We start from the raw sequence: 25510 nt of genomic DNA, 5'->3' as shown, positions 1-25510 counted from the left end.
CTTGCATTGTTTTTGATATGGACCCTAGCAAGAATAATTTTACTGTGGTAATAACCAATGATGAAACAAATAAGAAATAGATTGGTCTCTGTAGGCTGGTCAGTATGTGATCCATCATCACATGGATAATGAAATAACAGTGAGGACAGATTACTGACTCACACGTACACGTACACACACACACACACACACGCACGCACACGCACACACACACACACACACACACACACACACACATGCTTACTCCCAGCTTGCTATCTGTCCGTTTAGCTCCCTCAGGGTGTGAAATCAATACAAGTCCTTACACCCACCAAAAGGTGCAGGACAGAGCGACTCAGGGGAAACCTCTCCGTCCTGTGATTAACCAGCACAGACTGGCTATATTGAGGTGTCACTTTGTGTGGGTCTGTCTGGATCTGTACCTGTCATCTGTCTGTGTGTGTTCCTCCTGGCAGCATGGCACCAATATAAAGGTGACAGCGACACACCATTGAAAGACAGAAAGGACTGAAAAGGAAAAATGAAGACATGACACCTTTAAAGACCAGCCAAGGGGAGAGAAAAAGAGATACATGTAATATTATAAAGTGCTTGGAGAGAAATGGGTACAATGTTATTGCTGCACTTTGTTATAATGTGAGCTGATGAGCACCTTTTTTTTTTTAAGATGCCTCCAGTGACAGTTGGTGAGTGAGACCTAATTCTGTGGAAGAACACAAGAAGAATCATTTCTATCTCATTGTGTCGCTTTTATTGATTTCATAGTTCAGTCAGGGAATTCACAGCAAGGTTTAAAAAAATATATAGACTTGACGTGCATCTGCTGTTTGTGCAGGATGGACGCAAACTGTCCCAGAGCTGACAGACCCCCAATTGACATGATACTTTCAGAGTCGCTTTGTGGTTTAAACGTCCTCGCACAAACACACGCACACACACACACACACACACACACACACACACACACACACACACACACACACACACACACACACACACACACACACACACACACACACACACACACACACACACACACGCAGGGGTATGTGTGTTGCCAGTAGGATGACTTCTTTATTTACTGTCCCCTCTTATTTGTCTTGTATAACATTGACACAGTGTTGATGGATAGTATTAGCTGTTCTTGAGTGTGTACAGGCACATACACTTTCAATGACCTTTGTATCACCACAAGGATGAGATATTCTCTTGCACATTAGTGCACGCTGCACTTAGTCATACATTAATATTATATACAGTCACACGAACACACACAAATCAAACAATGTTATCATTAGTGTGGGTTTGGTGAACAGCCATCATAATGCATACAACTGTGCTCTCGATCAACAACCTATTGTTACTCTGTTCTCTATGTAATTTGATAGACAACAGCTGGATAAGCAGCACAAATGTTTCTCACTGATTCTGCTCTCTCATGACAAATTTGTTTTTTCAACGGGCTCATAGTGCCAATATTTTTTTTCCTCCACAACTTTACATTTACATTTTCAAGTTTAGTCATTGTAGCTGTGTTATTCTCATTCATTGACTCTAGTGACTTTGTTTACATAATGTAATTTAGTGACTTCACTTCAAGTGTAGAAATAATTATAATGTACATAATTCCTCACCATCGTGTTGAAATATAATCTCTCATCATCAGACTGTGGATTTGGTAAATATCCTGTTTTAACATCTGTACCCCTTTGATGCATTTTCCATCAATTAAAGATTGAATTTCATTCAAGATTGCAAAAGTGGAAGCGATTAGTCTCAGTTTAATGGATTCTTTTTATGGTAGATTCATATAAAGTGGGTTCTGGACAAACAGGCATTCGGATATGGCATTTACAGCACATGGATAGGTTTACAGACTCCATTCACATACAGTCCAAATATGAAAACTATAACCCAAATGACAACAGGTTTTAATGTCTATTCATCCAGGAAAGAGCTAAGAAGGATGGATTTACCTGCCATTATGTTAATGGTTGTTTTAGTCTTAAAAAAGTGTATATAGTGTATACCACCAATGATCTTATAATATCACATATTTGATCACATAATCTGAATTATGTGATAATAAACATAATCCCTACTTGGGAGTGGCTGTTGTGAAATGTCTTCTACGGAAACAAGTTATTAATTAGATGGGGGGGAGACAGAGGACATGGAAATATCGACCATTCTGTACCCGAATTGATTGTATATAAACTAATTTCTGTCCCAACTGAGTGGGTTATGACAGTCTTTTATTTTCCACACACATTTGTAAAGTAGGGTCAAAGAGAGGCAGGATTACTGCTCCGTATCCAGAAAATGTAAAGCACACAACATCAGTTGTGATTGGTAAGATGGATGATTAAGGGGGCTCGAGGAAGAAAGGCACAGTGAGAAGGAGAGAGGTTTAACTCTCTGAGTCACTCTGCAGAGACACTTGTCTTTCGTTAAGAACAAAGGCAACACATTTAAAAGACACACACACTGACAGTGATGGTCATTTAAAAGACACACACATTGTGGTATAATTGCTGTGCTGCCACGTTCGTTTGGAGCACTGTGCGTTAACCTTGTCTGTCTTTCAGTTTGACTAACAATCTCTCTGAGCGTTAATAGTACATGTCTGAGGACTGTGCTCGTGGAATAGAAAGCCCCAAAAATGGTCTTAACTGTATTTTGGTTCAGATTGTTGTTTCATTCATATAATCCGTGACCAATTAGCTTAAAGCTGTTTAGAGGAGACAAACTGAGCAGGGAGTGACAGAGAGGCTGAAAGAGACGCAAAGGAGAAGAGCGGACTTCAAGGCTGTTGAAAGATACAATATAATAAGAGAGGCAACATTTGAAAAAAAAATTACAGTTGTAGAGTTTATTAGTCGCCTGCAGTCATAGTGTATGTGCTGTGCTACAAATCAATAAGGCAAGGGTAGAAACACATTTCTTTACAGAAACAGAAATTACAATGGTTCCTAGGGCCAAAGTGACAAATTCTATGTACAGTACAGCGAATCAAATAAGACATTACCCCCCAAGCATCTGTGTTTTAATGCCTAGAAAAGTCATGTTTTTAGTGTGTTTAATGCACTTTTAACAGGCTCATCACAAAATGATCCATATTGCATACCAATTCTAAGCAGGTTTTGAGTGTACAGTACAGTGTGTTCACACTGGAAACATGACAAAACTAGAAAAGTGCACTCAGTAGAGTGCAGGTCTGCACCAGGTGTTTCTCCTCTCCTTTTTTGGTTTCACAAAGGACGCAAACACCTGTCTCCTCAGTCAAAGTTTGTTTCAGCCAGCCATGCATCCCCATGTCTCCCTCTCGCCTTAAAAAAAAAAAAGCAGTTGAATATCACTCAAGAGTGACCGTTTGTCCATCCCCTCTCCAACTCCTTCAGGATAATTTAATGCCTGCATCCATTCGTAATAATGACCCGCTCGCTCTGCATTATCTTTTATTGTGCCTTATCTTAAGTGGATCATAACATATGGGGTATGGAAGAGATGCAGATGGTTCAAACATGCTTCGCGGTTCGCAATGAAACCATGTTTGTAAGCCACAACAGAGGCCAAAATGTGGCCTACAACCGACGAGGTAAGGTTTGTTATTTGTCTTTTGCTACTGAAGCAGTTGTTGATCGCTTAAAGCTGGTCAAGAGGAGTAAGGAAAATACATTCATGGTGAGGAGTCAGCAATCAAATGTTGTAAAGCACCCAGGTGCCAGGTCCGTAAGCATACAGTCATAAATGTGCACAAGAAATATGCATTGCTAATTGTTGTGAAAGCAATTTCACTCAAAAACATGGATATGAACCTTGTTGTGGCACTAGGGTTAAAGGAGATCACCTAACTCAGTAAAGTCAGATAAATCTCGGATAAATTGTTTGGTAAACGCCAATGTCTGTGCTACACTGTTTGTGAAAATATTTCACATTTCATCTTGATCCACATTTGATCAGCGCTGCCTAGTTTGACAGTTTGATGAGTTTCATGTGGCTGGGTAACCGTGCAATGGTACATTCTACATTATAGCTCTTCTGTCAATCATTGTCTTAGACCCGCCCCACAGGAGATAAATGTTTGAGATCGTCAGATCTCAAGTTGCGTGAAATCTGTCTAAATGGGCGAAGGGCCGGACCAATCTTGCAGAGCAAATGTAACGTGAGGTTGGCAGATTCGCCTGGTGTCCCACTTCCAAAGTGGTGATCCAGACAACTGACAGACATCCCTAGAGCCAATCCACTAGCTTGGCTTGAAGCAAAGTGAAAGGATATGTTGGCATTACAGTATTTTATATTATGTTTTCGGGTTGGACATCTGTCTGTTTGTCCATCCCATTTTTGTGAAAGCGATATCTCAAGAACCCCTAAAGGGTTGTTTTATGAACTGATACAATTTTGGAGATCAAAGGTCACTTTGATCTGCCATAACGCATTTCTCGCCATAACTCACTAATTCCTTTGCTAATTATGACAACATTTCACCCAAATGTCTAATAGGATAAAATGATGTGACGACATTTAATATCTAAAAGGTTATTCAAAGACATAGCTCAGGAACAAAAGGGGAGACATGATGTTTGTGAAGAATCCACATTTTGCAAAAAAATTCACTTTACATACAACCGCAAAGCGTTTTTTCTAGTCAATACTGAACCACGAATGAGAAAAATTTCTTTTGAGCAGAACACATGGTGTGCATCAGTCGTTTCATGTATTCCACTGATGTGTTCCTTCAAAGCAACTCTTCAGTGACTCACAGTTTAGAAAACTTAACTTAATAGAGAAGCTTGAGGTGAAAGCTGGTGGCCCATGTACAGGAAAACAATAATGACTTTAGACCACCCAAGAAAATTTTAGGAAGCTTTATTTTTAGGGCTGTTTTCACATCTGTGCTTTTAGTCAGATTAAAACTCATTTTCCTCTGCTCCTCTTTCCCTGCTGCAATTCGTTTGGGCAGGTGTAAACAGTGATTGCACTTGGGTGCGGACCAAAACAACTGTACAGAGACCCTTTTTGAGGAGGTGGTCTCGGTCTGGTCCCAAACAAGCTCTGCAGTTCATTTGTAATACTCTGCAAGTTTGAGCTAAACGGCTCCTGTAGGCAGGTGTGCTTGCATTCTGTGATGTGGCGGACCCACCCTGACTCATGAGTGAGTGTAAACTAAGGCCGCACTGTAACAACAAAGAAATTAGTTGTTTTCAGTAATGCAGTTTCTGTTTTTTTCTTTTCTCATGAAAGTCGACTACTGTACTTGTTGTTATACAGGAAAATGCAAGTCATTGTTGCTCTACCATTCTGCTCTTACCACCTGCCATCTGCCATGACATATTATGATTTACCATTAGCAACTAACAGGCTGTTATACTATGTTGTTTTTCTTTGCACAGAAATCATTTAAAGTACCCACTAAGTAGTGATTAGTCACAATACTGGTGGTGCCTGACAGGACAAAACACTTACAGTTATAGTGTGACTTGCTAATATTTTCCACATACACCAGCCACTAAAATAGATATATAAACAGTGATTTGAATCAGGCCTGAATCTGGACAACCTGCTGTCTCAGGGTTTCAGTCTCCTTAGAGCGGCTCGCCGTCTTGCAAAGTAACCAGGAGAGCTGCAGATAAAAAGGGTGTGTCCAACAATTAAACAATTGTCACCAGGTGCCAGATTTACACCAATAACTGGGAGGGATCTGAAAGTGTTCTCTAAGTTTTTTCCTTGGTAATTTAAAAAAAACATGCAAGTACAGCAGCGGATAAGTCACAGTGGATAATCTATAAAACTCTGAACGATAAAAAATAACAATATTTCAGAATAAATCAAGTATTTATAAATTTTGAATTTCTAATTTTGATCTCCAGTGTATGATGTGTCCTCTGTTCTAAATGTTTTGGGCATTTTGAATTTTATAGTTTTTTGATTTATTATTTTTTCCACTCAGCTTACGAGAAAGTCCATTACCCTTGAGTAAATATTTCAGTCAGTGTTCCTTATTAAGCTTAGAATTACTCTTTTAATCCATCTGTGTGGAACTAATCTTTAGTCAGTGTCTTCCGTCCACCCATTCGTGCATGTTTCTATCTCTTATTCCAATCATCATCCGTTGGCCAGCTCAGAGGATCTGTCCATCCATTTCATAGCTGCTAGTTTGGCACTTAGATTGTCATGATATGATTAAATGTAAGTGCTTGATGTCACATTTGCCTTTGTAAAAGCAGCAAAAAATGTTGTTCACTTCCCCTCAGCGGACACGTCTACTTAAATCATCTCAGTGATTTAAACCAAGGGCAGCCTAACTGTTGTTTTAAGAATCCATTACATGATACTGAAGACAAGATATAATGACTTCACCCTGACTGGGTCCTCAACATTTGTAACTGACCACAAACATTTACGTGTGGAAAACCCCATTGACAGAAAAATGATAGCAGTTCATGTTCAAAATGGATTTACTGCATCAGTTTTAAGCAAATGCCAAAGAAAGGCGTTTTAGAACTCATGTTTCATGGCTAGTGATGCATGTAGTTCATTTTAATGAGTGCTATCAGTTCAGATTTTAAGCCCAACATAGCTTACTGACAGCATAAGCACCTTTGACCTGAGTGCAGAACTAATGAGAACCACTGCCTAAGTCCATTCATCATAAGGACACCATAAAAAAATGGACTTCATAATTCCTGGTCCCTGCAGACGAGTGTAGACACACACAGGCTGATTAGCAGTAGTGTTTTTCTCAGTGAACTCTCAGTGGGGATTAACCATTTAAGCTTATTAAATCAGGAGGTACCATAATCCATGTCAGTGAAAATGGCCTTAATTCTGCTGAATCTATGACAACATAGAAAAGTATGGCTTTACATTATGAAGTGATGTGTAGGATCACCATAGCAACTACTCTGCTGAAACTGAAACTATTGGAGAAACATTCTGTTTATAAACTTTTTAAAAATAGTTATTTCTAAAATCTTTTCTTCAGTCCAACTAGGCTTGGATGGTTTTTCATCCCTTCATCCCTACAGTGCTGTGCGTTTTTTTTATATGAAATTAGCAAGTCAAGTCTCGCTGAGTTTAAATACTTATGGCCTATAGAATAATGACTGTATGGGAAATAAATACCCTATTTCTATTCATTAATGCTGGGTGTTTAGGTGCGACGGCGGAAGCACCCTATCTGTACTGAAATGAGAGAGAGGGAAGTTGATAGACCAACAGACCGTTAAAGTCACCTATTCCATAAACAACTAAGATTGTCACAATACTAGAATTTCAAAGTCAATAACGATATCCAGGAAAATACTCAATACTCAATACCATTTTCGATACCATGGGGAGAAATTTACAAAAAAGCAAAAAAATTCTAATACAAACAACATCAAAAACAACATTATTGAAAAGTTGTCTGATGTAGTGAAAAGAAAAAAGAAAAGATGTAACTGTAGGGTTTATAAATATGACAAATATGTTCAAATACTCTTGTTGGTTTTCTTGTGTTGTAGAGCTCAGGGATTTCTGTGGACATTAAATTGAAGGCGGTTAAACCTTGGATTCAGTCGGTGAATCAGTTGTTGTTAGTCAGGTTCCTCCACAGTGTAAACAGAGATCTGCTCCATGCTAATGTATTGAGCTACAGTCCTGTTCATCTTCTGTGTTTCTGGTGACTTGGCACCATATTATCTCTGCTGATTAAATAGAGTTGGTATAGCAGCTGCCACTGTTTCTGTCTCGTTGATGGTTGACTTTTTGGACAGGTTATGGTGTCATCCTGTTAAATTAATGTTTCTTAACGTTAAACAGACAAGACTGATGACGTTAGCTGCTTAGCTCCACCATTAACATTACTGTTTATTATCAGACTATTCTCTAGCTTAATGAAAACTTAAAAGACTAACTGTAACTGTTTAATACTTTAATATTGTTAAAACAGGTAGTAGTCTATAAAGTGCTTCACCAACTTTGTTATGCTACTTGACTTCGTCACCACCACTGTCAGCATATCGGCTTGTACATTTGAAGCCTTTCCCTGGTCGTTAGCCTCGTATGCCTAATACTTCCAAACGTTACTTTTTATTAACTCATTTTACACTAAAACTGGTAGCTAAAGTCCCACAGCAGCAGTGCTAGCGTTGTTCAGTCAGCTCAGAGTTGGTTAACTTGACAAACCAGCATTCATGTCTCAAAAAGTATTGATACTTTTGCAAGTTGGTATCATATTTGATAATAATTTTAGTACTGATTTTTTTGACAAATCTATACACAATTGTATTTTCCTCATTATCTATGTGACATTTATCCATGTTATGTCATCGGGATCAGCAGAGCAGAACCGTAATGCACCAAAATTCGGGTTATATCTTCCTAAATATATATATATATATATATATATATAATATAAATATATTTAACGCCATGAAATGCATTCGAAAAAATCTGTGGTATCGCTGATTTCTTTGCTTCGGACGTAATTTCTACAGTAATAAATAAAAGGAATACACAGGAATAACAGTGCCTTACTTTTCGTAGGTATATGTACCTACAGTGAATGAGAACAGACTGAATATTGTAATGCTGTGTTACTGCCCAATTCTATTGCTAACCAAACAAGCCTCATCTGCTGCTCATGTTGCCGGAATTGCCAGAATTCAACTTCTATGTAAAGTGAGGATTGGGCCGTATGTTTTAAATCGATGTCAGGATCTCAGTGGGTTACCACTTCTGTTAAAAAATGACTGACTACTAGTCCCCAGAATATGATAAATATATAAATAGTGGAACAGACTGGGAATAATCAAAAAATAATATCTCTGTTGGTCAGTGAATACAGCCAGGAGCCTCTTATCAACAGAGAACATGCAGTACGCACAGGTACACATAGATAGTAACTAATTAATCACTGTTAATCACTGTTATCCACAAAGCAGGAAAATATTTGTATCTTTGCCCTTTACATGTACACATAAATAATTAGCTCTATCTATAATCCAAAGTGTTGCCCTGCTGACATGAACAGACCTGCACATCAATGGAAACACACTTGTGTTAAGCACACACACCAGCTTACACACACCACCTACTGTCTCCTATGATTATCACCATAATGGTTTCCTGTAAGAATGCGGAGCAGCATGATGACTAGGGGTCATTAGTGGCACAGGTGGGATCATAAATCACATTTAACACTGTTGAACTTTTCATTAATGATAACTGCATACAAAAATCAATACCGAACTGCATGTGTCCACTTATGCAACATGCTGGAAATCTAACAAAGATAACAGCTGAAAATCATCTACCACAGAAGACAGGTTTATTTCTGACCTTTTAATCGCAAATATATGCAAGTGAGATGGGAAAAACGTGCTGCATCGATACTATCCAGTGTTAAAGAAAGAATAACTATATATTCCTCCACCAAAATATGTTGTTTGTTTTTTTTGTAAATTGCAATGTATGTAATCTGCTCTGTTTTCTTAATCATACCCATGAGGCACTTTAAAAGTCAACACGACAATGCTGAATAATCAATAGCACAGATTCAACCCCCAAAAAATTAGACAACTGTCTCTACCTGCTAGAGAATTATAAAAATGTATCTATACATCTACCAGAGGTCTCCACTACATCATGTCTTTGTGCAAGAACCAATGTATTTCTCTTACTGCACTGTTGTTAATGTCATTTATTTGATAGTTTCCCATACAGAGCCAAAGCCATATTAGAATTTTAGACAGTACGCTCAGGTACTGTAATAATAATAATATTCATTTCTCAAACTTTGTACAATCAGGAAAACTATTTTGATGAATGATTACAGTAAAAAGCGAAAACGTCAAATATTTAACTTATCTATTACCTAATTAACTAATTAGATAATGAAAATGATAGTTATTTTCAGCCATATTAACGCACTAGTATTCTCATAACATTGGCAAAAAATGTTAGATGCACATTAAGTAGTGGTATAAGTGGTACAGGAGCATGGTGGCAGTTAAACCAGCTACAGCTATATTTAGCTGTCTGGTGTGATTCCTGTCCTAACTCCGACCTTCTAAATAGAAGGAGGTCAATTAAATGTCAGCTTAATCACTTTAGAATGTAAATAAAAGTATGTGTTTTATTAGTTAATTATGAGCAGTCCACAACATTTGTTTCTTATAAGAACATTTAGGAAGGCTTTTAAAAAAATGCACTTCTGAAGACTTGTATGAATATGAATTGTCTCCATCCTCAGATGTACCCTTTTTTTTTTCAATGAGATTCCAAGGGCATCTTTTTAAATTTGAATTACGATTGAGCCAACCAAGTTCAAATACTCGGTAAGTGGAAGACACTTCTGATTTAATAGCAGCAATCAGAGTGCAGATACTATGAGCATTACACTGAGGACCCTGTTTGATTAATCCTTTAGACTGAAATTTCATGAAGCTTTGTCACATTTACAGCTTGACCACAGTGATTTACGGAGAACATTGTAGTGTGTACATAGTGTGAAGTATGCATTAACTCCAGTACTGTACATGCTATGTTAAAACTCTTACATCAAAACGTGTGTGTTTACTGTTCAACCAAAAACATACAAAGCAGAGAAACATAATAAGAGAGACCCTGTTCTTATAATGACAAATGAAGAGAGCCAGAGTTCACTCATGATGAGAACAGTCCTGATTAGCAAAGCAGCGTGCATATGCATGCGAAAAACTGTCATGAACTCAAAGTGAAGTGGCCCCAGGAAACAATAAAACTAGCGGCAGAATGTTTGTGTGTTTGTATTTGTATGAGTCAGATTCATAGAAATGCGTACAAGAAATGATGTAAATGGTGTGTTTAGGTGCGTGTTGCAGTGCTGTAAATGTGTATGTCAATGTGTTGTGTCAATAAGGCCGAGGGGTGAGTGTGTTGACGTCAGCACGGTGCTTATGAACTTGCGCAGCAGATGATGTCATGGTTTTTAGTATGAAGCGCTCTCACACTGATGTGAGGAAACAGACAAACGTAATGTTTTATTCTAAGTTGTTGGACTTAAATTAAAATACAGCCTGTATTGTTTTTTACAATGTTTCTCAGAGAAAGTGGTATTTCTGTCAATTTGAGTAAATTGATGGTGGAATATTGGCTTGTTGGCTCAATGGTTACTCAGGACAATTGTTATTAGAATGCCACTTCAGGTTAGAGTCGAACATCCTGAACATGGTAATCATGGTGCCAAAACTCATCATGCAAATAGTCCAATAACAGAACCAGCTCTCAACAATTACAACAGAAAGGCCTGGGAGCTATTCTCTCTCTCTCTCTCTCTCTCTCTCTCTCTCTCTCTCTCTCTCTCTCTCTCTCTCTCTCTCTCTCTATCTCTCTCTCTCTCACACACACACACACACACACACACACACACACACACACACACACACACACACACACACACACACACACACACACACACACACACCCTTCTCCTACCTTCCCTTTCAAACTTCTCATTCCTGTCTCTCTGTCTCTCTCTCTCCCTCTCCCTCTCTCTCTCTCTCTCTCACACACACACACACACACACACACACACACACACACACAAACACACACACACACACACACACACACACACACACACACACACACACACATACAGACTCACATAGAGACCAATGTCTCAAACTTGTATATTATAAGATGGAGGATAATAGATCACTGTCTGTGTATATGACTGTTCGAATAAAAGAAGACTGCATGTTCTCATTGAAAAAAGAAAGTGAATAGAAATGTGCACTCAGTAGAGTGCAGATCTCCACCAGAAGGGTCTCCCTTTATATTTGGGTTTCACACGGGACCAGGCCCCAACCACAGCGACTTCCTGGTTGATCCAATACGGAAGTGCCGAAAAATGCAGTTCGCAGTGTGTCCACTAGGATTTTATAATAGAGCAATTTCTTATTGACCCCCATGTTTAACAGGCCGTTTTCACAGCATAATTAAACCTGTTTAAGACCTGGTACAACAAAACATTCTAGGCTGTATGTTAAAGTCATATTTCCATGACGACACTTAGGGGGTGCATTTTTTGTGGCAGGCTAGTTATTATATTATTGGAGGTTAGAGTTTATGAATAATTAGGGGAATGACAGCTAGCCTCTGGCCCTCACTTCTCCTTGAAGGCTAGTTATCAGGATTAGCATGCTAACTCCTTCATCTCAACCTGGACTGTGGTCATTCGTGTGGTGGTGTTACTATAAGTGACAAGATGGTTTGCTCTTCGATCAACTGAACAAACAGATGGTTTAGGAACACAACGTGTTAGCTCTGTTATACACCCAAGACGACTGGGATTGATTAAAAGAAAATACACAGAAGGGAGCTGTTTTTCCTCACTTGTCCCAGAATGTTAACTGTACTCGAGCACTGATATAGTGCTTTGGAGAACGATTTGGCAATGCGAGACTAACAAACAGCAGCAGACAAATGCAGCAACCTGAACACAGTGAAACATTAAGTGGCTTAATTGGCAGCTATTTCCCAAATAGAAGTTGGTGGAGACCAAAATAGAGCTAAAAGAGAGTGAGTATTAGACTGATATACTGTATATTATTATACCTGCAAACATTCTGACATTGTTCACTTCAACACTTACTTGTTGTTACTTATCTCAGGTTATCTGACAGCTCTCTGTATGTTAGATGCATCTCCTGCTATAAATAAGTGTGTGCTGGTCTTGCAGAGTTGTTGTCGGCAGTTGCCCATCAGAGTGGTATGCTCTGATTGGTTACTGCACGCACAATAGAATCTGCACAGGCAAATGCTGCAGTTTTAACCCCAAATATGTTGCGTAAAGACTTCAGACATCAGAGACACATATAGAGCACTATCTTCTGTATTTCCCTTTGCTTTGCCTCTCCTCTCTCATCCATTTTTGTTTCCTTCCCTTTCCTCTGTTGTTGAGCATTACAAGCAACCATAAAGATATTAGGATATAACCACAGGAGATAGGAACCATAAAACACCACACACATGCAGAGAAACATGTGACCCTAATGTGTATTAAGTACACAGATCAGCAGGATCCATCTGATATCCAGATGGCCAGAGAGGATGGCAGATAAGAAAGCCAACAAGCTTGAGTTATTACCACATTAAGTATAGATGGTAGACATGAAAAGCGTGTGTGTTGGTAGTTTAATATACAATAAAAGTATCAAGTTATCATTATTAATTGGTCAAGTTAGGATTTATTGAATGCAATTCAGATGTCACAGAAAATGTATTGCTCCCAATATACAAAATCTGTGATCATTAAAGTTGGTTGTTTGATTATATTGCCTTATGTAACTAAACCAAAACGTATTTTTTGTGTCTAATTTACAATACTTAAAAATGGCAAAAGTGTAGTGGGGACACTGTAATAATTACAGTGTATAATATGAAGATCTAATTAAGGATTTGAAAATTGATAACAAATGAAATATACGGCATCAAGCCACTGCTATTGATTACAACAATTACAACAATAGCATAAATAACAAGAACATTATATGTGGGATCTGTAAATTTTATTGCAGATTTCCCCTCTCCACGGCATTGGTCAGTCAGGGTCCTTGAAGCTTTAAAAGCTGATTCATCAGCACTTTACAAAACTTAAAAATGTCAGAAGTGCAGTGGTGGGGATCCAACCTATCTTCTTTTAATTTTGCACCATATATCCATGCATTTTTTCATCCCTGACAGTTCTTATTTTACACCATGTTGTTTATTTATCTAAAATTCAGTTTATTGATATTTAGGTTAATCGTAATCTCAGTCGTTGACACAGTGGTGATGATGATAAACAATATGAAGCTTTAGTGGTTCCTAAGACCACTTACATTTGCATCTGATGGTGTGAGCGTTGTCAGAAGCTAAATAGACAGCAACAATTTCCATTACTGTGAAACATTATGCACTGTGGGATAATCACAGCCCCTTGAAGTCTAGCAACTAGTGGCATTGGCCATTTAGCAGATGGAAGGTTGTTTTCAGATGAAGCCAAAGGCCTTTAAGATATTAAACTATACCACAATCTGCTCTGCCCTGAGGGTTCATTTGGGATGGTAACCACAATGCCTCTGTTTCTCGATTTTATGACCATCTAGCAGGCAACATCTCAGGAAGTACAGTTGCTAGTAAAAGTATTACACTTTTTTTACATTGTCTTATGCTACCTTCTTCAGTGCTATAGACTTGAGTGCAGCATCTATTAGATGATTTTTGTCTCCTGCTGCCATATCAGACCTGTGTTCCTGTGATCATAATGACTTTAATGCAACCTGGCAGCCCTGCCGTCATACCAGCACAGTCTTAGCACAGATATGGAGACAAATCTAGAAGGAGCTGGGGTTATTACTTAATACGGGAAATTAAATATCTCTCTTTTACCGTTAACACTGATTTACAAAAAAAATACTTACGTTTCTTGATGTGAATCAGTCTTCAGCTATATTAATGTTACAAGTTCCCCTTTTTTCTTCTTTCTTTCCAATGCTTTTGAATTGTGGGCTGCTTGAGAAATGGTGTGGGTGTGGTTGCGCTGGGTGTGTGATAAAGACATTTTGGGGGGTTAGAGAGACAGGTATTCGGATAAACGAGTGAGACTTTAACGCCGCAAGGAGAGGCTAGCTGTGGAAGATTCCACACATACCACCACACAGTTCCACACCGTTCCAGCCCATGGAAGCCTGCACTATTGTTTTTGAGGATCAACAGACCTTAACTGAGCTGAAGTAACAAAAAAGAGGTTGCCGCTCACAAGAGTTGAGATCAGCGCTGGGGGTCATCATCGCAGAGACGAGCAAAGCGCTAATCCAGCAATGGGCCTGCTATCTGGTAACCCTACTCTCTCCCCTGTGTAAAAGCGTCCCTTACAGTATGTGTGTTCTCCTCATTTTCAACTTCTTCAGCTCACTCCAGGTTAGGACTAATGGTAAGAGCCTTTAGCTTTAAACCCCTAGACCAAACTAGTTTTTGACAGCAAATACAAAAATTTGAGTTGAACACACAATAATAACAATAAAACTTTGTAGCTTTAGTATAAAAAAAAGCTCTCATCAAGACAGAAATGCTTTTTCACAAGTTCCAACTGTCCAAGTGTTCACTTACCATTTGTTATAAATGTGTAAACAGGTCTAAACCATGCGTGCTTCCTTCACTGCCAAGAGCATCAGTGGCACATACGGTTTAAGAATAAACAAAAACTTGTGAAATAATGGAACAATTTTGAATGTTACCTGCAGTGTTGGTAAAACAGTTCTCCCTTGATACTGTAACTTGATCATATCTTAAATCATGTAATCAGTATATAACATGTCTAAATACTTAATTGTGACAAACATAATCCCCCTCACACACATCAATAAATAAATAAAAGAAACTTCTACGTTTTCATGTCATGTCATCTTGCTCTGAATCCCTCTGATGACGCAGGTGATACCAGCAGAGACTGCTAAATATAACCTTGCACTGGAAATGTCATCACTGTCACATTCTTAATAAAAAAAATCTTAACACAGCCACACAAATAAACTGGTTACAGGCTGGCAGCCCAAAGTAAACTTTTGGATTTGCAACTGTGCTATGTATTATCAACATTGTCATCTGTTACTTAGTTTCCCCCTTCTACTTTCTATTTCTGATGTGTACTGTTTTATAATTTGTGAAATACAATATTGATGCATCATTATCATTATCAGGGATGGGTGGACCCAAATCCCTTCTGTTTGGAACGGTTCAACTAAAAGAGTGCAAGCACACTAGGGCTATTATGGTCCTCAAGGATTCATCTGCCAATTATTTCCTTAGTCTTTTTACATTTTCTGAAAATAGTAAAACGGGACATTTTCAAATTGTTTAAAACTCAATCAATAAATACAAAATTGCAAAGTGACGCAATTTTGCTTAAAAAATTACTTCAATAATTCAAAGATTCTTCGTTAGTTGCCATTTATAATCTGGCATTACCAGACAACGCTGGAGATAGGTCAGGCCACACAAGTTAACATCCTGGTAAAAGATAGGTAAAAACCACTGAGTTGTCTGCATCGGACTGCACTAAGCCCCAGATTGCAAAATAAATAGCGACAGGAGAATGCCTGATATTCTGACATCACTTAAAGAGATACTCTACCCATTTCAATCCAGGTCTGGCTTTTCATACAGACAGACATAATGCCCACATTGCCATGACACAGAACTGGATTGAAATGGATAAAGTATCTCTTTAAATCAGTCAATGAAAGATTCATGTCATTTTCTATAGGTCTTCAGTTTATTTCCCAGCCCTATCTTGGACTAAATGTAATGAAAAATACATTTTATAAATTAGATATTCTGCTTACTTTGGGCCTACGTTGATGTACTGTAAGTGATGAACAAATCTATGGTCAGGGTTGACAGTTGTATTGTGACCCTGGAACAGAAAAAGACAATGGGAAAAGAAGGATGACTATGTGACAAAAACACTTACACTACTTGCCAACCCTCCGACCTCTCCTGGTTTCCCCCCAGAATTGAAAATCTTTTGTATTTCACCTTCTTTTTAACCTTTTCATTATCACAACCTGTTTCTAGCACTGCACAGCTGTAGAGGCTCTGTGGCTCTAAAAGTTTCCAACAGGACCATATACAGCTATACCGAATGTTGTTTCCTAGTATGCATGTGAAGTGGAAGAGCCCTTCTCTCAACTTGAGAGAAATATGCATGAAAAGTGTACATTATGTCCAGGAGCGAAGACTTTGTCAAAGTCCGCTGTAAGCAACTCTAATTTAACAAAGCATCACATGAACGGCAACATCAACACTAATACCTCCACCACAGATGATAGCTCGCCAATGTCGGACACGGAGCAAAGTCGCACAAGCAGCAAAAGCTACATTTTTCTGCCTCACAACAAAAACCTATGACACAGATGGCAGTCAACCATATGATAGGCAGGAATGTGGTTAAAAATATGTTGCCACTATCGAATGTGGACGCCATGCACAAAGACGTTTGCTAAATACCTAGATGCTGAGTAGGCTAAATTAAACACAGAGTAAAAAAAAGTTTTGAAGAGTTTGACTTTCTGTCTACACTGCAAATATTTGGACTGCGCACAACTGCAGTTACATCAGCATGACTGCCCACTGGATAGATCCACACAGCCTAGAGCGAAAGAAAGCAGCCTCGGCCTACAGATAGTTCCACGGCCGTCATACGCATGAGCGCATTGCTACTGAACTGGACAATATCCACTCAGCCATTGGTATTTCTAACAAAATCACAGCCACAGCTGGTCTGAATACGGCTTTTTTTCTGGTTCACCTTTGTCAAAATCACAAACGGCCGACTTTTGGACAGAATTACGACTGATAAGGTCTTCTTGGTAGTGGCGTTACTTGCTGTTTAAAGGTAACGCTTTATAATTGTTGTTTTTTCCCATTGTTTTTGGCACCGTTGCTTCCTGGTTTATTCTATTTCCGGGTCAAAAGCCACTGCTGCGGAGTGGGGAGCATGCACAGACGTAAAACCGGACAATTATCCGTGTAAGATGTTTACATGCGTGAATAATAGGGGAACTGAAGGAGTTCTCTAGGTCTTTTAACAGGGGTATGAGAACCCCAATTTTAATTGGGGTATGGTGTTTACATGGTGTTTAAGAAACCGGGGTATGCCCTTAACACGAATATAATCAGGGTTTTAAACTGCATGTAAATGCACTGAGGTAGGCTACATGGGTTAGCCGGATACATGACGAATACATGAACAGATGAGTGTTTTGGAAGGACTGCATGAATAGGGAGATGAATATCTAGGACCTAAAGTTCAATCTTTAAAAGCACTCCATGTTGTTAAACTGTTTACTTTTTTTATGAAGAAAATACTTAAAATACAGTAGCCTATGTATGTCTTCCAGACTATTTGTCTCAGGTCGTGACAACACACTTTATATTGTCTAAGTGTTTACTTTTGAAGAAAATACTTAAAGAATGTCTACCAGATCACTTGACTGAGATTGTGAGTTTGATTTATTTAATCAAGACTACAGAGTTAAACACGCTTTTTTACACACTTTTTCTGCTTTTGTTACAAAGATAATACTTGAAGTGCAGGATAATTCTCTTGCTGTCTGTTGATGTGCAATAAACAAATAATAAATAAGTAATAAGTATAAATAAGTACCTGTCATTTCTACTCATTCCAACTGATTTGTGAAAACTGCTCAGAAAAATCCCAATTCTTTGACATATAGCAATTCTTTTTTTTACAGTAACACAAATAGTTACTTTCCCTGGTAACTAGTTACTTTTCTTATAGAGTAATTCAGTAACTTACTTTTTGGAACAAGTAGTGAGTAACTATAAGTAATTACTTACTTGTTGACTGTGCATTTTCCAGCACATGAGAAAAAATGCATGTTTCTGTGTATAATTCAATTATTCTACTGTAGTGGAGGATATATATTGAATTGTTTTATGTTTATAGGTGTTGCGTAATAATTTGCTTATCCTTTAGATTAGTATGAGTTTTTTTTCTCCAAAGCTGTCAGAAAGTGTTACATGGAAAACAAAATAATGTTGCCCTGAGAAGGCTGACAGACAGCCTGGGAGAAATGCAATTCTACTTAATCTGACTTGATTCAATTTGCTGTCTGGCAAATTCTAATAATCTAATGCAAATATGTATTAAAGTTAAAAATGTCACAATGAAAGTGTAATGAGTAGAGCAGGGGAGGAGGGAGGAGGAAGGGTGGAAGATCACACATCTCTCATTCAGAGGCCACAGCAGTAGAAAACATTCACTCTCATTTTGTTGTCCCTTCAGGACCTGCTGCTAATCGCATGAAGGATGTTGCTGCTTAAGTAAATAACAATTAAGATAGTTACCGTGTGCTCATATTATCTCTCAAACAATCACAATATTACAGTGATTACATAAAAGTGTGATAAATGCTCTCTAAAGATGCAAAAGTATGTTATGTTTTGCTTCTCACATAGTACACTGACGCGTAGTATCTTACTCAGGTATTGTTAATGATCAGTGTAGCAAATGAATAAGAACTTCATATCTGTCTGGGCTTGAAATCCCTAGAGGGAAATGTATGCAGGATACTAGTATGACTTTTTGAACTGATTCAATTGATTTGAAAAGCAAAATCTGATTAAAGGGGGATATTTGATGCTGCAAAGCTATACCAAAGAGGTGCTGACATCAGATTGAAACAAAAATCGATAAAGGAAGGTATATATTAGGGATGGGAGTGAGTGATCGATTCCTCGAATAGTCCTCGTTAGAATTTAACTTGGTGGCACTCAAGGTTTTTTGTGTGTGTGCATTTGTGTGCGTGCACAGCGCCTCCTGCAACTGCGTTTAACCCAAGATACAAACACCTTCGATTTTTGGAAACAGCACTTCGCCTCACCATCCGAGAGAAGTTGTATGACCTACATAATGGGGTGTAAGGCCCAGACGACATGAAGGGGGAAAGCAGTGATGTTTGGGATCCAGCGTCGCAAGGACAGAGGCATGGACACCCTCTTCGGGGAGGACTAGTTCGAAAATATGGGTGTCAACGAGCTAGAAGCTTGTTTCAGTGAGCCATGGAAAACCCCCACTGGAGTGATGGAAGTCCAACAGGCACCAGTACAAAAATTTGAGCGTTCTGGCAAAGCAGTACCTGCTGATACCCGCCACCTCTGTGCCAGCGCATGTTCTTTACAGTGGGACTGATCATAAACAGAATGCAAACGCAATTTTTTTTTTTTTACTTTTTATTTATTCCACAGGTAGAACACATGAAGATGTGCAAGAAAATAAAAATAAAATCCACACCTGCCTCAGTCTACAACCCACTTGTATGTGGTTCCAATATGCATATCATATTACCTTCAGTCATCAATACAATCCGCAAAAGCAGATTTATTTAAGTTTTTTTAAGGAAACAATGTTTTGAAGTTGTGGCTGTTTAAAATAAATCCTTAAAGGGTAACTGTGACTGTTTTGATTGAGAATAAGCATTAGTGTTCGGTAGGCTGTATTGCTGTGCATCATTATTCCTGCAGGAAGACGTAAAAATAGATTTGGAAAAACGAGTGGTCTACTCGATTTGCCCTCGAGTAATTGATGCAATCCCTCGATATTGGAATGAACTACTCATGACCATGCCTAGTATAAATAGAGCTATTGTTAAAATATGTCAGTTCTCTGGAGCTTTGAAACACAGAAATAAAAAAACAAATACATTAATATAGGACACTTAGCTAATGGCGTATACCGTGGTGTAGTAATACAGTTAAAGCAACCTCTTTGGCAGTACGATGTAATTGCAGTCCGTCCATCTTGTCAGGTTCACGGTCCCTATGGTTGTTGTTTTTTAAAGTCTTTTTTAAACTTTATTGACATACATTCACCTCTCTACTTTGGGTCCGTCCCCTATATGCTACCCTCTTAAACCCACACGCACATGTTCCTATTACACTTCTGCACTTACTACAAGCCAAACTCAGAAGTTGGAAGTTCTCGATTTCAGAATACAGTTAAAAGCAGAATAACTGACAGTGACAGGATCCACCAGCAGACCAACCGCTGTCATTAGCATCACTAACATGGCGGCCTATTTACATTTCCCAAGGGAATGTCGCCACAGACGCTCAAATTGGAATACTCAGCAAAGAGGAAAGTACAAGCTCTTTCATTAGTGGGTCATCTGATCAATCACCATTGTTTTAACTCACTCTTTGGTAGATATGAACTTAAAAGACAATAAACTAGATGAAAATCTTACAGAGTACAACTTTAAGAGACTAAAATGTCAAAGTGTTAGTTTTTAAAAGAGAAAAAACACGTTCTTGACCAGTTAAATACACTATGGGATTTGTTGTGACAGTCTTATTTGGTCTGGTCTGACCAGTAGCTTGTGGTGGCCAATGTTAGCTGAGGGTACCTAGGGCTGACGTCCTCTGATTGGTTGGTCTATATGCTCTAGTCTTTGGTAAAGCATATTTTGAGTCCATCTTTATTATACAGCCTATGGTGGACACAAAACGCTACCAATTGCACCAATTGCACCATTTTAGCTTATCTAGAGATGCAGATTCATTTATCCCCCATCGACCAATTAATTGCTAGAATTTTAGTAGATTGTTAGAATTTCAAGATTTTCTTTGGTTGACTATCTCCCTATTGTTAACAAACATGATAAGTATAAACTTGCTTTAAGACTATAAAATCTGTTCAGTAGATACTGTAAATATTAGCACGTAAACTCTTGGTTGCATTTCAACAGCCACAAGCCAATTACATGATTATACAGAATAAAAGATGACTGGCACTAACAAAGTGGCAGCCTTGAAGTGTCTTTACAGACAGGACAGTGAATATTCAGCTGACAACTTCAAACTTGTCTGGAGGGCTCTCATTTAACGGGGTTTAGAAAATTTTAAGTTGAAAGACATTGCAGTAAAAACATAAACAAGCTTGTGAATGGAGTAGATCCACCATATTTCAGCAATATAGAGGTACTGTTACCATCATCCTCCTTGGTCTCCTGCATGCTTTTCTGCCCTTATTTTCAATAATTTAATTGAGTTGGTTGTTTGTCAGCTACAGCAAATGGCTGGATAACCCATGGTCTGCTGTGTATTAAAAATGCGTCATGCTGCTGTAACTAATCAAATAACGTGTAATCCACTGCAATATATTCAATAAATGGCTGCCAAAGGGAAAAACCAACTAGGAGTTGAGTCCCTCGAGCTGGAAGAGTTCTGCAGCAAACTTACAGAATGAGACACATAAATATGAATGAGGTAGAGGGTCTGACTGAGGTTAATTAAAATGAGATCTACTACTTCTGGATATGAATAGAAGTAGGTAGTGATTGCAAAAAGAAGCCTTATTAATGCTCTAATCCAGTTCAGTAAAAGTACTGTAAAGTTTATTGCATGTTATGTTTTGAAAATTAACTTATTTGAAATGTGTTATTGTAAAAATCTTAACTATCCGACTTCTTGATATCTGCTTTGACCTCGTGCTTTAATTGACATTTTTGGAATCTGACTGACAGACCTAATCTATAGCAAATCTGAAACAAGACGGAGATAACATGTGACCAAGATTAATAAAAAACTTAAATGTAAACACCTAAATAAAGTCAACAGATTGTTGGTCAATGCTGAAACTTCTTCAACAGCATAGAAAACAATCTTAGCCTACTTGTTTATCCATACTGCAGCTATACAATCATCATTTGATCATAATTTTATACATCACACACATATACACACCTAGTAAAAAACTGACAACCTTTGTGTTAAGTAACATTTTATGTAATCTATTTTAAACTACATACTGAGATTCAGTTTCTTCATACTGTGTTGTAAAAATAAACAATATATTTGCACTGAATCATTTGTATCACTAAAAGAAACTGTGTGTCCAACAGATTTATTACTTCCGGTTGTCATGAGGACATATGTTTCCTACACTATGTTTATACTGTACTAGAAAACCTCTAATGGCTGCACTTTAAACCCTAAAGCTGGTCTGAATGTGCTGTGTGGGGGCGGGGAGCGAGAGTCTCAAAGAGAGACACAAGTCGATTTTCTTTGTAGGCGCGGTGGGTTTTAGCAGAGCTGTGATGGTGCTGCAGGTGTCCCTGCAAAAGGGTCAACATACAGTCTCTGTGTGCTCCACACAGAGAGGGCGAGTTTAGAAGCCTTGTGTCGACCCTGACTCGCTCATCTCAGAATAGATACATTTTCATTTTATTAAATATATTGACCCACACCTGCATTTTCACCCGCTGTATAGGCCTATGTGTTTAACCCATCTACAATGACTGATTCAGTCTGGGTGTCACTTCCCCACACTCGCTGTGCTGGGCGGGGAAATAAAGTCAGTGAATCAGTTAAACACTGTTGTTTCTTACCATGGAGCCGACATGAAAACTATTTTGGTTTAGTAAATTTGTGTCAGTCAGCTGGTAAAGGCAGGTTATACAGCTACTGTCAGTGGGCTCAGGAGCTGCTGACAGACAGCAGAAATCAAAATGTCCTCTTAAATCATCACATACGGAGGCTTTGGGTTTGTCAGGTTGGATGACTGCTTACATGCAAATACTGCGCCTATGTAATGTAACCTGATGTTTAAAGGTGCGAACACACTGGATGTGACAGGCACGACACACGCAACACGATTACATACAAAGTCAATGTACATTAACGCCATTGTACAGGCATTTCGCACGACAAGATGGACGCGATGTCGCTTCACTACAAGTTGCGCGATGATGTGGCGATGTCGTGGCATAACTACAATTGACATGTTCTGGGCCTTAAAACACAGGACAAACACATTCTTCCCCTCCTCCTTGTCATGCAGAAGTTCTATATCTGGACATGCAGCATGTTTACCTCTGAAAAACATACAGAGACATTGTGCATCTCTGCATAAGCATGATTCACTGTATGCCTTGTGATACAAACATGCTCTTTTGTTGCTCTATTCTGTGAAAGAACTATGACTAATGTTATTGTCTTGTTTGCATGCAACTGAAAACCCTGTGATATAAATATGGCACTGCTCCATTCACTCAAATATCTAGTATGACTAAAGGTACTGCTTCATCACTACGTCACATCAGCTGCTGGGACTTTTGTCAGTATAATGATTTTCCCTCTGCACTTAAACCCGACTGTCCTCACATTCTGGGCCTGTCTCTCCAAGCCTTTATTGCATGCATACTAAAGGCAGCCCTTTGCTGTAGGAAAGTCTTTGTATTAAACTCACACGGAAAAGCCAATCTTTTGTCTTTCATCCTCACTGATTGTCTTTTTTCCTCATCATTGACAAATGGCATCCCAGATGGGACCTTGAGTTATGAGGTGCTCCTACTTCTACTTCGCCACAAATTCAGGTGAGACGTGAGGGCCTAACATCCAACAACCAGTGTGTCCCTCTCACTGCCACGGTCCATTAACCTGTGGGAAGATATCTTAATACCTCTGTAAGTTTCTTTTTTTATGATACGGTTTGAGCAATTTCCTAAGGCTGTGTACTGTAAATTATACCAGTTTTTGTATGTTCTAGTGGACTTTCCTGCCCGGCTAAGGATTTGTTCAGTTTTTGCTTTGCCACTTCCACTGTCTGTGTTTGTAACTACTTGTCCAGCTTTCAGCTTAAGTCATTCACAAGCAGTATTTGAGTGTGCTGATGTATGAGGGGGCTTATTGTTATCCTCAGCATCTTCATCATTTGAGGGTGCCTCTTCCACACTTTCATTTACAATGTCATTTTCATAGAGTCCTGTTTCTGGTAATGTAGCATTTTCAGTTCTCATCAACTGATTATCTCTTTCTCTCAACACAGAGCCATCAGCCTTTCGAAGTCTGGATTGATGTACATAAACATAAGTGCCCCTGTGGCGAACAAATATCACCACATCATCTTGGCCGATGACCACACCTGGACCTTTCCACTCTGTAGAATCCACCCATTTGTAGTTCACCTTATCCCCCGTTTCATATCAGTCAGCATAAGGTCGCAGTTGTTTACGGGCTGAAAATCTGGGTAACTGCAGATGTCGCCACATCATTTGCCTGGAAGTGCCAGGTATATACTGGAAAAGATGCTGGTGGAGCTCCGGAAATATGCCAGGGAAAGCGAGTCACCCTATCCTTCAGGATTATGATGCACTCCTCATCAGTATTACCTGAGCAGGTCAGTAGTTTTTTTTTAAGTCTGTCGACTGAGGCATGTCCAAAGTGCTTGTGCAGTTTCAGTAGCACTTTTTGTTTTTCTTGTTTTGTCATGTTTTCCGTCACAATGAGGATGTCGTTTTCATTTTGGATGTCACTTCCACCTGGGGTATTCTTATCTCTAGAGTTCACACAAAAATGTCCTGATGATGTCAGTTCAAGTTTCACAGGTTGCTTGAACATTATTGCTATGTCATTCTCTATATCCAAAAATGTTTTGCTTAGAAGCAAAGGGATATCGGCTGGAAAAACTTCTGTTTCAATTTGACAACCACCGAGGCTTGCTTTTTTTTTTTATCCAAGTCACTAACAGGTCTCCAGATTTTGACTTCATTTTTCCTACCTTCACGCCAGCAGAACTATATAATTACCAGCAACCATCCTCTGCTACCGATGTTAGCTCAATAACTCTGACGACAACTGTCATTTTAATGACTTGACTCCAACTCGTGCACGACAACAACAAAGACTGACCCCGCACTTCCTGACTCAGAACACACAAAACATTTGCATATACACAGTGGTAAAAGTAGCACATAACAACACTGAAGATCCTACTATCCATCCCATCAGTGATTGGCAGAGATGCTGCGCTACATTCCAGCACCCTCCAGCATGGTGCCAGGGCCCAAAATATATGCCGTATCGAGAATCCACGATGCATCATCCTCTTTTGACCTTTTCTTCACTCCTGACATGATCCAGCTGATTGTGCAAATGATAAACCTATACGGGAAGCGTTCAGTTTTAGGATGGAGTA

This window comes from Echiichthys vipera (genome assembly GCF_963691815.1).
Source record: "Echiichthys vipera genome assembly, chromosome: 8".
NCBI lineage: Eukaryota > Metazoa > Chordata > Actinopteri > Perciformes > Trachinidae > Echiichthys > Echiichthys vipera.
This window is presented reverse-complemented; position numbering follows the sequence as displayed.